Here is a 14,969-nt window from a genome sequence, read left to right as displayed (position 1 = left end):
CATCAAGGGCTTCAAAAAATTCATCAAGTGACCCCAGGAGGGGATCCTCAGATTCGCATAAATTATCTGCCCATGAACGGGGTTCACCTTTTAGAAAGGATATAACACTTAAAACTTTTACCCTCTCTGTTGGGTAGGTTCTAGGTTTTAATTGGAAGAGAAGATTGCAGGAGTTTTTAAATTGCCGATAAAGTTTTCGGTTACCTGTGAATGGTTCTGGTAACATAACTTGTGGCTCAGGGCTGGTGTCATGTGATGGCGATCTGAGTGATATAGAATCCCTTATTATAGATCTTAGGGATTGATTTTCAATCTGAACGTCGTGGACAGCTTGTGTTAACTGATCCACTTTCTGTGAAAGATTATACACAATTTGGGGTATATCTGTTGGTTCCATTTTTTTTTAAAGGCTTAGTTATTATGTAAGGCTGGACCTTTAAGGAACTCAATTTACAGATATTAAAGGAGGAACTTTATTAAGTAGTCAGCTTTGTAAATAAACAGGAGTATTATGCAATATCTCTTTAAGGAAACCACAACAGTATATAAAGAAAAATAGGTTTGTTCCACCACAGAATTCAATTACTCAATATAATAAAGTAATCACAGATTTAGTGGTGAGTATAATATAGAATGATTTTGAATTAAATAACCCAATAGAACTTATCTGGTTATAGAGAAGCTGGACAATCAAGAGTTAATACAAGTATGTTATAATAGAGAAAAGAATCAAGGTTGAATAACTAGTTCGGTTTACTATTCCCTGTTATATATATTAGAATTTGTACAGGATAACTGATTAATCTTGATGGGGTTTTGTAGTGTAAAGTTAATGAAGCTCTTACAGTTCAAGTACCTTAATTCAGTGAACTGGGAGTTAGAAATCCATTCCTGTCTGTAAGTGAGAGAGATCAGCTTGAGCTGCTGCAGATCGTCAAACCGGAAGTAACTGCAATAATGTGGTAGAGGCTTCTGGGAAATGTAGTCCAGACTGAAAACGAAAGGATTAGAAGGTAAACAGCTTTTAACAACTTGTAGATGTTTTACCTTTGAAAATGAGCAGTAAATGCCAGGTATTTGAACTACACTTTGTAGTGTTGGAATGAGTGTAAAAATTTAGTTGAGTCCGGTTTAAATTATCCAGCTGTAATAGTGAAATGTCCGTGGTAGAGATGAGATCCTTCTCATGTGTTAGGAAGTGTGGCTTGGTTCTCAGGTGTTCACAGTGGGAACAATTAGAATAACTAAGCAATGCTGCTTAGTTGCTTAGGCAATTTAAAGCAATTTAAATTGGAGTAACCAATAAGATTTGTAGGCAGTTAAAGATACAGGATCCCTTACATTTTCATTATTACACATACAGTGGGTACTTTGAGGTCATGGAGAAAACAATACAACTGATACATGGTGATAAACCAAAAACAGCACAGATATAATACTTCACAATAAAATGGTTTCCATGTAGAAAAGCAAGATTCACATTGGAAGAAGTACTGGACTAAAGGCTGGAACTTCATTTACCCTATTACTCATACAGTAGATACTTTAGATGGTCCTATTGATAGAGTAGATTATCAAGATATATTAGTAGATACTTTAGATGGTCCTATTGATAGAGTAGATTTTCAAGATATATTTCAACAAATGTCGTTTCCAATTATATAATGCGATATGAAATGTAAGTATGGTAAAATCTCTAAGGTGCGGTATGTACAAGATAAACCACGTAGTGAAATCTCGCATGCAGGGAGGTATATTCCAAGAGGGTAATAGTGGGGGGGGGGAGGTGGTAATATAAATGCAGTAAATGGACTTATGTTGAATAAAATATACACATTAATAGCCATACGTGCAATAATTATGGCAAGGACACTGAATTAAGAAAAATGATGTAATAAAGCACTGCATCCTGGTGAGGAGTATATTATTTGCGAGAAAACAAGACTTTATCTCTATGGGGAGTGCTAGATGGGCAAAAAATAAAAGCTATATTCCATATACTATAGCCGAGGAATTCAATATGGAACCATTAGGGAGAGCCATAAAGTACACGCAATAATTATAGAGGTGAGACATTGTGCAACTAGATGTGAATGCAGGGCCAGCCTGCGCTAGGAGGTATGACAACCTAGGGGAACTGGGATCAGAGCATAGAAAAGGCTATAATTAATAGTATGATTAAAGCACTCCTAAATATATACTCTGGCATAAGTAATCTCAAAATCATCTGAGTTTGTCAAGAGCATATACCAACTGTAGATATACTATTAGGAACAAAACTGCAGTCTTAGTACACAGTGAAGAGCTGGAACATTGCTTATGTGCTGCAGGCGGCATTATGCTGCAAAGCTATATTCAAAACTATTCTGTGAGGCTATCTAGTTGATGAATATAACATCCCGCCGCCCCAGCTGCTGGCGGGAAGAAGCCACACACACCAATTGCACCTAGGCACAATGTGCAAACACACAGCATGAGAGCCTGCAAATGTGGAAAAACTATGCAGTGAAACATTGAAATTCAGTAAAACTTATAGTGAGTGCAGACAATAAGGAGCCTATATATAATATAACACAGTATATAAACATTGTCATTATCCCATAAAACAGTCTAGTTAGTATATAGAAAGCATAGCTGAACTAGTCAGGAGGAAACTTTAATAAGGATGCCTATTCATGCTGGAATCAAAAGGTGTAACCTTAGCATATTAATTTGAGTAGTCCCCAGTACAAGAGTTCTGCTTATGGGGCAAATAGAAGGATGCAGGCCTCCATTAACTTATGTCCATCTTGGGAGCCGTAATAACTAAGTAAAGTGAACTTCTGATAGGGGGCAGATATAATATGGTAAAAAAAAACAAAAGTAATACCGCCAACTGTGCAGTTAATGAATATATTGAAGGCCAAACACCAACAAGGAGTTAAATAGATTAATAAAACAGACAACTTATAGTAAGTTAGGAGCCTTATGTCCGGGCTTCTAAGTCTCTTAGCCTACCCCGACTCTGGATACATGCACTGGAGACCTCACATAACTGACACATGTGAGCATTCCCCCAAATTGCAAAGGATCATAATTAGGCCGTGGCATTCCGTTTAAGTCAGCAGCTACGGAGGATTTGAAAGAAGATACATGTGCTGCGAGTGTAGGGGTCTCCATCTGGTGAGATTTAGGTGAAAAAACATGCTGAGTGTCTGTAAGCATCCCAATTGGGTAAGTGCCCGCAACTCTCAACTTCTCTCGACCGGAGCTCAGGGAGTAAACTGGTGGACTGCTTGCGGCATTCTCATAGACGCTCTGGGGTGCGGATGTAGCTATATCTCCAACACTCACATGTTGCTGGTTCTGAGGGGTTTCTGTGACCTGCCTTGGTTTCTGTAGCAGGGCAGATATAAGTGCGGCGAGGTCCGTCTCCAGGCTCTGAAAGTGTTTGTCAATGAGACGTTGCGTAGACTGCTCCCAGGCCTCCATATTAATTATGCGCCACAGCCACAGTGCTTAACGCGGCCCTTAGTGTTTCAGGGTGTGATTGGCTAGTTAGGTATAGGTATTCAAGATCTGGCAGGCTATAGTCCCCTGAGTTCACAACTCACAGTTGGCTATGAAGGGAGTAAGCCCAACATCTAAAACAGCGATATGCTCCATGAGGAAAGATTGAAAAGCCCATACTCGTTATATAACCTCTGCGTGAAGCTTCACTTTGTCCTATTTTCTTATGGGGGTGCCCATGGAATCTTGGGTGGTAAATCAGGCAAAACACAAGTTTATAACATAACTGTAATATCCATATTATGGCCCAAAAGCCAGGAGCTCTGCACAGACACGTCCAGCTCCATCGGCAGTTGGCTCTGCCCCCCCCTATTAGAAATATTTTATAATCCCTAGAATTCTTTAGTTCCTTCAAGATGGACTAGATAAGGGATTATCGACTAGTTCTTTAAAGAGAGATTTCGGCATTTTTGGTTTTGTTTAACAAAAAACTGCCCAAATTACTTGATGTTTAAACTTTTGTCCAAGCCTTGGTGACAATTCACCCTGTTATTAGACCCATTTTTTCCCCTTGGAATTTTTATCTGGTTATTTCTGTTCTGCAAGGTTCCCCCTTTGAACCTATGCACTCCTTAGACCTAAAGTTATCATAATAAAAGGTTCTCTTTCTTCTAGCCATTTCTTCTGCTTGAAGAGTTCCTGAATTATCTGCTCTTCTGATCACCCCTTCTTGATTTTTCATCAAGATAAAATGGTACTCCAGAATGAGGCCCATTTATCAAGCGCCGAATGGAGCTTGAGGGCCCGTGTCTGAAGACTCGCCATAAACAGCAGTTATGAAGCAGTGGTCTGAAGGCCGCTGCTCCATAACCCTGTCCGCCTGCTCTGATGAGGCGGACAGAGATCACCACAATTCAACCCGATCGAGTACGATCGGGATGATTGACACCCCCCTGCTGGCGGCCGATTGGCCGCGAGTCTGCAGGGGGCGGCGTTGCATCAGCTGCTCACAAGAGCTGCTGGTGCAATGCTAAATATGGAGAGCGTATTGCTCTCCGCATTCAGCGATGTCTGTCGGACCTGATCAGATCAGGTCCGACACACATTTGATAAATAGGCCTCCAAATATGATTTTCTATCAGGAAATTGTTGTTCCTTCTCTGTGACCAGATCCTTCTAACCCTAAGGAACACCTACTTCACAATTTGGATGTAGTCAGAACCTTAAAATTCTATATTCAGGCTACTAGCTTGTTTGCCCACTTTTCAGGTCCCAGAAAGAGTTAAAACTACAGCGGTAACCATGGCATGGCTAAAAACGTAAGGCGTACAGGTATACCTCACTTTACAGCGCTTCACTTTACAGCGATTCGCTAATACATCGCTTTGTTCAACCTCCAAGCATTTTGAAACAGTGCTGTAAATCATTGTGAGATTGCGAGAAAATTGACTGGCACCATTTAGTTATGCTTAGTCGACTCTGTTAACTGCATTGCAGTGCAATCTGTGTCTCAGTGCTATAGTCTGGCAAATTTTACTACAGTAATTGTCACTACTTTACAGGTACAGTATTTATTGAATACTTGCTGTGCTTGTGTTAAACTAAATGTAGCACTATTGCACCCCTAATATATGTTAGTTCAAACATGTTTTTAAGATTTTAAACACTGAAAAGAAAGCTAAAACTGCCTTGTTTCACTTTAAGGCGGTTTTCACTTTACAGCGGGGCTCCGGTCCCTAACCCGCTGTATGAGCGGGGTATACCTGTAATTGTTTGCTGAAAACCACCTCCAAAAAGAGTAGCTGCTCATTCTACAAGATCTGTATCTACTACTTGGGCCTTCAAAAATATCACCTCCTTGGAACGGACTTGCAAAGCGACAACTTGGTCTTCTCTTCATACCTTTTTTTTTTTTTTTTTTTAATTCTCTTTGATATTTAGGCTTATTCCAAAGCTGATTTTGGCAGGAAAGTCCTTTAGGCTGCAGTGTTCGGGAAATAGGAACTGCCATCACTTTGTCCCACCCATCTCAGCTTGGATATTGTATCTCACATGTTATGGACAACTATGGATTTTGCTCATCTTACGAAAGAAAAACAGAATTTATACTTAGGACCTACTTGCATTTTTTTTAATTACGTTTAAAAAAATATATATTAAAAAAAAAAATTAAACATTAATCTTCTTAATGTATAATACAAGTATAATCAGAAAACATCAGAAATAACAACTCCAATTCCCTAATACACCTGTTATCCTGTTTAAAGCATAGATAATAAATACCCGCATTTTTACTAGATGGACAATAGTTCTTATTTGTACCACTCAACCCTGCTTTCTGTCTTTCCTACCTTATCTGTCTCTCTCCTCTGCTCAGCTATACGTAAACTTAGTGGGGAGAAAAGGTGGGAGGGATTATAGCTCTTGTGAGGGTGCTTGACCTCCTCCTAGTGGAAGGAAATATATCCCACATGTTATGGACACCTATGGACTCTCTTCATCTCGAAAGAAAGACATTTATTGGTAAGTATAAATTCTGTTTTTAAAACATTTAGGGCTAGATCACTAATGGAGAAGTAATTACAGCTCCTGTTCTTACATTAACAGCTAGGTTAACTTTTTGAGTGCGTCTGGTGGTGCTGGTATTACAAGTTGAAAGTACAAACTTTGCACTCTTGCCAAACCCAACGCACACAAAAAGTACACAGTATCGCAATCGTGAAATTGCATTCTACACATTGACTTCACTGGAGCAGCAAAGTTAAAAAAAAACAAAAAAACTAACATCTATATTTGCACATTAACCCCCATTGCAATAAGCCCCCTACTCTAATGACCCCTACTGCCTCATCCTCCAACTCTTTTAACCCCGCTACAATATTAACCCATAATCCGCCACATCCACCATCGCAAACTACCCCACTATACTATTAACCTCTAATCCACCACATCCCTAATTGTAAACTACCCTGCTACACTATTAACCCTTAAACCGCAACAACCCCTATATTACTTAACCCCTAAACCGCCATTACCCCCACCACATTAACCTTCTACTCTTAACCCCCTAACAGCTAACCCCCAAGACCCCCAAAGTTATTTAACTTTTTTTTAACGCTATCATTGACATAAAAACCTACCAAAAATTAAAAAAACACTACCAATAAATGCCCTATCCTAAAACCAAAGTACCCTAAAAAAGCCCCCTAAAAAAAATGTATACTAAAAATAAAATAAACCCGAAAAAAAAACCAATCTTTAAAAAGACTAAATCTAAAAATCGCTCTGAAAAGGGCATTTGTCTTGCAGTTCCCTGGTTCAAGTGATTATAGCTATCTGGCAACCCCCACAAAAACAAACAAACAACCTAAGGCTAAGGTTTATACTTACCATCTTAAATCCGGGAAGCAGCGGCGAGTCCATGGCAGCAGTGGTCCTCGGTCCTCTTAGGTGGTGGTCTTCTGATCTTCCACCTGATCCTTCTCCATGTTGTCACCATAGCACACTGAAGATTGTATACAAGGTTCCCCCTTATATAGGGGTGCCCTTGCATTTTACAACTGAAACACAGTCATGATTCCCAAGACCCCTTCTGACAAAGTAGCAGAAGATATATCCTTTAATTTCAATAGTATAAGCTACAAAATATATTTAAACAAGCTTTCAGTAATAAAACACCAAAAATACAAACATCCAATTTGAATTGTCCAGGGTAACTTTATCAAAATCCAAAGTTTGTTCAATGCAGTTAACTAAATATAAGAACCAATAAACTATATCCTAGTTCTCTAATATTCACCCTCTCCCTGTTCAAGAGTAATGGTTTATCACAATTGTATACCTAATTCACTAGTGTGTGGCCTATCGCAGTGTTTCTCAATTCTTCAGGGCACACTAACATGCCATATTTTCATTATTATTTTGTGTGAGAGTAGGGTTGCCAGGTGTCAAGTATTTAACCGGCTAGTCAAGAATTTTAACAGGCTGTCCAGTAAAATCTATACAATATTACTGGACACTTAAATGTCTAGTATTTTGAAAGTCCCCTAAGTATCAGCTAAATGTAAAGGGCCTCCAATGCCTTTATGTATCACAAGTATGGGCCAAAAAGAAGTAACACTATGCATTGTCTGTTATGTGTTACAGGCAATCATCCGGGGTATTAAATATTTGCTGTTTGTGTGCTCCTCACAGTCAAGAGGGTCACATCTCTTCTGCATATGTTTGTTACTGGTAACCAAGGGGAAAGCAACTGCTCAGTTATGAAAAATATATATCGGTGGGGCCCCACCTTCCACATATACCTAGTCACCTATAGGTTGTCCGGTATTTTTATGGAGTACAGCTGACAAACCTAGGTGAGTTATTGATCAGCTGATTATTTTACCTGTGCTGTAGTTCAAATATCCTGAAAATCTGGCCTAATAGTGTGCCCTTAAGAAATGAATTAAGAAACACTGGCCTATTATTCTACATCAATAAAAGGTTACATAGGAGCGCCCACCACACCCACAACTCAGTTTTACAAACGTTGCCTCCTATGTAGGTGGTGAAGTAAGTTTGTGCTTGATTTTTATGATTTCTTCTATGATAAGCCCTTCTAAACATTCTGAAGCCCAATTCCTCTCAGAGTACAGTGTTTGTCAGTGGGATGTGAAGAGAGTATCGGCTATTGATTTTTATGGTTTCTCTCAAGGGAAATCTTTTCAAGGGTTATCTGTTTTCGATCGTAGGGATTCATCTCCTACATCCCTTTTCAGATTGACGATATACTCTGCTGATAGTTTTCAGTATTGGTTTGGCTATCTGCTATATCTGGATGGGTGTCTTTTGGTAAGTATGTATCATTATTTAAGACTCTCAGCTATGGTTGGCGCTTTATGTATTTATATAAAGTTCTAAATATATGTATTTACTTATATTTGCCATGAGTCAGGTCTATGTATATTTCCCTTTGCAGTCTAGCAGTTTCAGTATGGGAATCATGTTTTAGGAAGTTTTTTTCTTACCTGGGGTATGGTCTCTTTTTCAATTTAAGAAAATGCTGTTATTTATTGCGTCATTCTTGGCGGGACAATTGTTTGGTGTGAATGTGCGTCTATGATGACGCAAGTTCGTCATTTCCTGCGTCTTAGTTGATGCCATGTTGTTTGGCGTGAAATTGTGTCTGTTATGATGTGAGATGAATCACTTCCGGATGTTTGTTGGCGGCAAAAAAATGTTATACTTCCTTTTGCAATGTGAGTCATACTTGGCGCCAAAACATTTGGTTTTATTTTACCCCACTTCCTATATGCTCCTTGCCTTCTTTTTGCTCAGAGAGCTATGCTTTTTTGCCTATTTTAGCATTTGCATTTTTTTCCCCATTCCTGAAACTACTATATGAGGAAATAAGGTATTTTTGTTTAAATTTTATTTTTTCTTTTACATTTTACAAGATGTCCCAATCTGATCCTGTCTCAGAAGCTGCTGTAGGAACCATGCTGCCTGAACACAGTTCTACCAATGCTAAGTGTATCTGTTGTAAGCTAGCGGAGACTATATCTCCGGCTGTAGTATGTAACAGTTCATGATATCCCTGTTGATATGAAAAATTATATTGCTGATGCAATACAGAAGGCTATGTCTGCTATTCCGCCTTCTAATAAACGGAAAAGGTCTTTTAAATCTTCTCATAATACTGATGAATTTTGTAATGACCGACAATATACTGATATATCCACCTCTGATGAGGATCTCTCTGACTCAGAAGATCCTACTTCAGACATTGACACTGATAAATCAATTTATCTTTTTAAGATTGAGTATATTTGTTCTTTGTTTAAAGAAGTGTTGGCTACCTTGGATATTGAGGAGTCTGGTCCTCCTGTAATTACTCCTGAGGTTTCCCTGTTCCTGAGGCTATTTCTGATTTAAAAGATTGTACCCTTTGCGAGTGGCTAAATTAGAGTTTTTGGAAAAAGTCCCTAAAGTTGATGGGGCTATTTCTACTTTTGCCAAGCGTACTACTATTCCTATGGAAGATAGTACTTTTAAGGATCCTTTAGATAGGAAAATTGAATCTTATCTAAAGAAAGCTTATTTACATTCTGGCTATATTCTCAGGCCTGCCATTTCTATGGCTTATGTTGCGGCTGCATCAACTTTTTGGTTGGATAGCTTAGGATAACGTGAAAAAGATCCTAATTTGTATAGCATTGTTTATTTGCTTCAACATGCTAATCATTGTACTATTTTTTATATCATCAAGATTGATGTTAAATCTATGTCTTTGGCTATTTTAGCTAGAAGAGATTTATGGCTCAAATCATGGAATGCTAAATCTAGGTTACTATCTCTATCATTCCAGGGTAATAATTTATTTGGTTCTCAGTTAGATTCTATTATTTCCACTATTACTGGGGGGAAGGGAGTTTTTTTGCCTCAAGATAAAAAATCTAAGGTTAAATCTAAAGCTTCTAATCGGTTTTGTTCCTTTCGTCAGAATAGAGAACAGAAAACCATTCCTTCCCCTAAGGACTCTGGCTCCAATTGGAAGTCATTTTCGAGTTGGAATAAATCCAAGCCTTATAAGAAACCAAAGCCAGCCCCCAAGACTGTATGAAGGTGCGGCCCTCAATCCAGTTCTACTGGTGGGGGGCAGATTGAAATTATTTCAAGACATTTGGGCAGGTTCCATTCAGAATCATTGGATTCAGAATATTGTCTCCCAGGGGTATCAAATAAGTTTCAGAATAAGACCTCCTGTGAGAAGCTCAGGCCTTTCTGAAGTGTGTTTCAGATCTGGAGCTTTCAGGGGTAATTGTACCAGTTCCACTTTTGGAACAGGGTCTGGGTTTTTATTCAAATCTATTCATTGTCCCAAAAGAAGGAAAATTCAGGGGTAATTGTACCAGTTCCACTTTTGGAACAGGGTCTGGGTTTTTATTCAAATCTATTCATTGTCCCAAAAGAAGGAAAATTCATTCAGACCAGTTCTCGATCTGAAGTTTTTGAATCACTTTCTAAGGGTCCCAACTTTCTAAGGACTATTCTGCCTTTTGTCAAGCAAGGTCATTACATGTCCACAATAGACTTACAGGATGCATATCTTCACATTCCAATTCATCCAGACCACTATCGGTTTCTGAGATTCTCTTTTCTAGACAAGCATTACCAATTTGTTGCTCTTCCATTTGGCCTAGCGACAGCTCCAAGAATCTATTCGAAGGTTCTTGGTGCCCTTCTATCTGTAATAAGAGAGCAGGGTATTGCAGTGTTTCCTTATTTGGACGATATCTTGGTACTGGCTCAATCTTTTAATTTAGCAGAATCTCACACAAATGAACTAGTGTTGTTTCTTCAAAGACATGGTTGGAGGATCAATTTACCAAAGAGTTTCTTGATTCCTCAGACAAGGGTTACCTTTTTAGGTTTCCAGATAGATTTAGTATCCATGACTCTGTCCTTAACAGACAAGAGACGTTTGAAGTTGGTTTCAACCTGTCTAAAACTTCAGTCTCGATCATTCCCTTCAGTGGCTATGTGCATGGAAGTTTTAGGTTTCATGACTGCAGCATCGGACGTGATCCCCTTTGCTCGTTTTCATATGAGACCTCTGCAGCTTTGCATGCTGAATCAATGGTGCAGGGATTATACTCGGATATCACAATTGATATTCTTAAATCCCAACACTCAACTCTCTCTGACTTGGTGGTTAGACCATCATCGGATTATTCAAGAGGCCTCTTTTGTTAGCCCTTCCTGGACTGTGATTTCAACAGATGCAAGTCTCACAGGTTGGGGAACTGTCTGGGGGTCTCTGACAGCACAAGGGGTTTGGAATCCTCAAGAGGCGAGGTTACCAATCAATATTTTAGAACTCCCTGCTATTTTCAGGGCTCTTCAGGCTTGGCCTCTATTAAAGACAGAATCTTTCATTCGTTTTCAGACAGACAATATCACAGACTTTACATCCAGGGGAGTGGTCTCTCCATCCAGATGTATTTTGTCAGATTGTACAGATGTGGGGTCTTCCCAAAATAGATCTGATGGCTTCCTATCTAAACAGGAAGCTTCCCAGGTACCTTTCCAGATCCAGGGATCCTCAGGATGAGATAGTGGATGCGTTAGCAGTTTCTTGGTTTTACCAACCTGCTTACATTTTTAGCCTCTAGCTCTTCTTCCAAGGGTGATCTCCAAGATCATAATGGAGCAATCGCATGTGTTTCTGATAGCACCAGCATGGCCTCACAGATTTTGGTTTGCGGATCTTGTCCGAATGTCAAGTTGCCAACCTTGGCAACTTCCTTTAAGACTAGACCTTCTGTCTCGAGGGACGTTTTTCCATCAGGATCTCAAATTGCTAAATTTGAAGGTATGGAAGTTGAACGCTTAGTGCTTAGTCATAGAGGGTTCTCTGACTCAGTGATTAATACTTTGCTACAGGCCTGTAAGTCTGTTTCAAGGAAGATTTATCATCAGGTTTGGAAAACCTATGTTTCATGTTGTTCTTCTCATAAATTCTCTTGGCATTCTTTTAGAATTCCTAGAATTTTACAGTTTCTTCAGGGTGGTTTGGATAAAGGTTTGTCTGCAAGTACTTTGAAGGGACAAATCTCTGCTCTTTCTGTTTTATTTCATAGAAAGATTGCTAATCTTCCTGACATTCGCTATTTTGTTCAGGGTTTGGTTCGTATCAAGCCTGTTATTAAATCAATTTCTCCTCCTTGGAGTCTTAATTTAGTTTTAAAGGCTTTGCATGCTCCTCCTTTTGAGCCTATGCATTCTTTGGCTATTAAACTACTTTCTTGGAAAGTGTTGTTCCTTTTGGCTATCTCTTCAGCTAGAAGAGTTTCTGAATTGTCTGCTCTCTCTTGTGAGTCTCCTTTTCTGATTTTTCATCAGGATAAAGCTGTTTTACGGACTTAGTTTAAATTTTTTCCTAAGGTTGTGAATTCTAACAACATTAGTATGGAAATTGTTGTTCCTTCTTTGTGTCCTAATCCTAAGAATACTCTTGAAAGATCTTTACATGCTTTGGATGTTGTAAGAGCTTTGAAATACTATGTCGAAGCTACTAAGGATTTCAGAAAGACTTCTAGTCTGTTGTTTTCTTTTACAAGATATACAGAGTCCACGGTTTCATCCTTTACTTGTGGGATATATTCCTCCTGCTAACAGGAAGTGGCAAAGAGCACCACAGCAGAGCTGCTATATAGCTCCTCCCCTAACTCCTCCCCCCAGTCATTCTCTTTGCCTATGCTAGCAATAGGAAGGGTAAAGTTTATATGGTGATAAAATGATAGTTTTAGTTTTCTTCAATCAAGATTTTTTTATTTTTTAAATGGTACCGGAGTGTACTATTTTTCCTCTGGCAGAACATAGAAGAAGCATTCAGCTCCAGTTGGGCCCAAACTAATCACTCTTGTACCGGAGTGATTTGGAGTGTCTTCTAACATCCCTGGGGGCAGGTAGGCGCCACAGCTCTGCTGTGCGGATAAACGTTAATAAGAGTTTTAGTCAAAACGTCATCCTTATTAAATAATTTGTTTAACTGTCCTTACTTGGGGTGCAATATCGGGATGCTTTTTAGGGCAGAATTATCTAAAAATTGTGCATCTGTGTTTAATTCTTGGCGGTTTTGCAGAACTTTTGCGCTTTTTTTTTAAATTTCTTAAAGGCGCAGTACCGTTTTTTTGTTAAACTGTTTTATACTTTCAAATAAAGTGTTTAACTTTTCTGTGGTGTTACATAGCCTGTTCAACATGTCTGACATTGAAGAAAGTCAATGCTCTATGTGTTTAGAAGTCGTTGTGGAACCCCCTCTTACATTGTGCCCCTCTTGTACTCAAAGGGCCCTACACTGTAAAGGTTACATTTTAGGTAATGAAAGTGTGTCTAAAGATGATGTTCAGTCTGATATGCCACCTAATTCTCCCCAAGTGTCTCAACCTTTAACGCCTGCATAAGTGACGCCAAGTACTTCTAGTGCATCTAATTCTTTTACTTTGCAAGATATGGCTGCAGTGACGTCTACTACCTTTACAGAGGTATTGTCTAAACTGCCAGTTTTGCAGGGTAAACGCAGTAGGCCGGGTTCCGATGTAAATGCTGAACCCTCTGATGCCCTAGTGGCTATTTCCGATACACCCTCACAGTGTTCTGAGATGAGGGTCAGGGATTTTATGTCTGAGGGAGAACTTTCAGAATCAGGAAATGTATTACCTCAGATAGATTCGGACGTCTTGTCCTTTAAATTTAAACTAGAACACCTCCGTCTGTTGCTCAGGGAGGTTCTGGCGACTCTGGATGATTGTGACCCGATCACTATTCCCCCAGAAAAATTGTGTAAAATGGACAAATATTTGGAAGTACCTACTTACACGGATGTTTTTCCGGTTCCTAAGAGAATTTCGGAAATTGTTAAGAAGGAATGGGATAGACCAGGTATACCGTTTTCTCCCCCTCCTACTTTTAAGAAAATGTTTCCCATATCTGACACCATGCAGGATTTTTGGCAATTGATTCCCAAGGTGGAGGGAGCTATTTCTACTTTAGCTAAACGTACAACTATACCCATTGAGGACAGTTGTGCGTTTAAAGACCCTATGGATAAAAAATTGGAGGGTCTTCTAAAGAAAATTTTTGTTCACCAGGGTTTTCTCTTACAGCCTGTAGCTTTGTAACTTTGCACAATCCAAGGCGGTCTGGAGACCTAATTAGACCTAGAATAAAGGTAAACAAGTCAAAAAGCCCACTGCTGCTACCAAGACAGCATGAAGGGGCAGCCCCCGATCCGGGACCGGATCTAGTAGGGGGCAGACTCTCTTTCTTTGCTCAGGCTTGGGCAAGGGATGTACAGGATCCCTGGGCATTGGAAATTGTGGCCCAGGGGTATTAGTTGGATTTCAAAGACTTCCCCCCAAGGGGAAGATTTCATCTTTCACGATTGTCTGTAGAGAACTATACCCATTGAGGACAGTTGTGCGTTTAAAGACCCTATGGTTAAAAAATTGGAGGGTCTTCTAAAGAAAATTTTTGTTCACCAGGGTTTTCTCTTACAGCCTGTAGCTTGCATGGTTCCAGTAACTACTGCAGATGCTTTTTGGTTTGATGCCCTGGAAGAGTCTCTGAAGGTTGAGACACCTTTAGAGGACATTTTAGACAGAATTAAGGCTCTTAAGCTAGCAAATTCTTTTATGACGGATGCTGCTTTCCAACTTGCAAAGTTAGCAGCGAAAAATGCAGGCTTTGCCATTGTAGCTAAAGTCATGGTCGACTGACGTATTGTCTAAATCTAAGCTTTTGACTATTCCCTTCAAGGGTAAGACCCTATTCGGGCCTGAACTGAAGGAAATAATCTCTGACATTACTGGAGGTAAGGGTCACGCCCTACCTCAGGACAAGCCCCTCAAGATGAGGAGTAAACAAAATAATTTTCGTTCCTTTCGAAATTTTAAAGGAACATCCCTGCTTCCCCTTCCCCACTAAGCAGGATG

At 39.5% G+C, this 14,969-nt stretch overlaps 1 protein-coding gene across 8 annotated transcripts in view; it reads left to right on the top strand.

Moving 5' to 3' along the window:
- Positions 1-14,969, top strand: part of KLHDC1 (kelch domain containing 1) — a 542,525-nt gene that overhangs the window by 506,499 nt on the left and 21,057 nt on the right. The window lies entirely within an intron of this gene.

This window comes from Bombina bombina, chromosome 1 (genome assembly GCF_027579735.1).
Source record: "Bombina bombina isolate aBomBom1 chromosome 1, aBomBom1.pri, whole genome shotgun sequence".
Classification (NCBI taxonomy): Eukaryota; Metazoa; Chordata; class Amphibia; order Anura; family Bombinatoridae; genus Bombina; species Bombina bombina.
The sequence above is the reverse complement of the archived record's forward strand: the minus strand, read 5'-3'. Positions and strand labels throughout refer to the sequence as shown.